This window comes from Myotis davidii, unplaced genomic scaffold (assembly GCF_000327345.1).
Source record: "Myotis davidii unplaced genomic scaffold, ASM32734v1 scaffold332, whole genome shotgun sequence".
NCBI lineage: Eukaryota > Metazoa > Chordata > Mammalia > Chiroptera > Vespertilionidae > Myotis > Myotis davidii.
Window position 1 is genome coordinate 5457980 of NW_006285779.1, and position 1691 is coordinate 5459670.

Consider the following 1691-nt stretch of genomic DNA (forward strand, 5'->3'; position numbering starts at 1 on the left):
GTCACTAGTGATGTATGACTGATCTTCATTAAAATTCCCAGTGGGTATTGTCTCTAGAAAGAGATACAGAAAAGAAATGAAACTTTATTGCTAGATGCCTACCAGAGTTCCTTTTTATAAGTATGGCTACATATTTATTTATTTTTGTTTCATTTATCATTTCACTTATTCATTCACTCATTCATTTATCTTTTAGCTTATAGTGGTAGGTAAAAACAGTCCACAAAGAAAGAAAGTAAAGATCAGATGCCAATTATTAAGTGTTCATTCAGGTGACATAATCTCAGAACAGCTCTATGAGGTAGTAGAAACTATTATATTCATTTTAAACATGAAGAATTGGACGTTCAGAGATGTTAACTAGTGGAACTAGCTAGGATTTGAAGGTAGGAGTGCTCTGAAATAGCTCTATTTCAGGATTGATTTCAGAATTATTCCCATCTAGTCACATGAAGATTGCTTCTGTATTTTATATTGCTGAGTTGTTTCCCACTCAATCCAGGAATCTGATGATACCAACTTCCATATTAGATGGCATACAGAATTAAGTTCTCAATCACCGTCATACTTATTGAATATCTAATGTATATAGTTAGAATTTTATAGATTAGTTCTTAATTTGCCTATAAGAATTATTTCTATTGAAATGGCTAATGGTTCTTTCTCAAATTCAACTAGCTAAAAGTGAATTGGGGTGGTGGGGAGGGTGTCTGCATTTAAACAGACCATGATAAATTGGAATCTGTATTTGTATACATTCATAAATGGCTTCCTCCAAGCATGAGGGAGGAATTCCATTTGGAAGAATGTTTTGAGTTCTCTGAGTAGACATCATTAGCAAAGCTTACCCCCTTGAGTTAAAAACACTATGGATAAGAAATTATCACTGAAATTAAATGGTGGCAGACATGTCCAAGGACTAATATAGGGATTTGATCCCTTTATGAATTTTGTGATAGATGAATGTGTGGAGATGGCAACTAGTGGGCAACAGAACAATATTGAAATGGTGATAATACGAGGAAATAATATAATCATATTAGAAGCTTTGGAATGACTATTAAGAATGACTGTGTTTACCAGAGAAATCAACTGCTTCCACAAGTCTCACCACAACACCTGTTTTATAATATGAAAATTTGGTCATGTACATTTTCATGCTGAACGTTTTTGACAAATAAACTTTTGTAGTAGGGGAAAAAAAGGCCTCATCCTTCCCTATATTCCCCACCAAAAAAATAAGAATAAGAAAACCTGGTACAACCTGACATAGTTGCTAACTCCCCATGTGAGACCTATATTTTGCTTTTAATAAAGACAGGCCACAGTATAGCCCAAGAGGAACTCCAGTCAGACCTATAGCAGCCTCATTTCCTCCCAGTAGGAAGCCTGGTGAAGATAGATGCTCTAGATATACAGCACTGCTAATGTGGAAAGGGTTGACTGAGGAGGGAAGCAGGGGTGAGCCCTGTGTAAAGGCAGGGGCCAGGCCTATGTGTTAAGGCTAATCAGAATAGATGATCTGATTATCTCTCAGAATATAAACACTTCCAAAAGTTAATGGTTCTATTTATGTTGAAAGAAATCAAGAAACAAACTTGGTTATGTTATTTGGAATAAATCTGTGCAGATGGTAAGCAGAACCAGAAACTGTTTGAAGTTTTCATGACAAGTTAAGGCATACATGAATA

General features: G+C 35.4%; 1 pseudogene; it reads left to right on the forward strand.

Moving 5' to 3' along the window:
- The first annotated feature begins 868 nt into the window (after window positions 1–868).
- Window positions 869–1057, forward strand: LOC107181964 (annotated as a pseudogene).
- The last annotated feature ends 634 nt before the right edge of the window (window positions 1058–1691 follow it).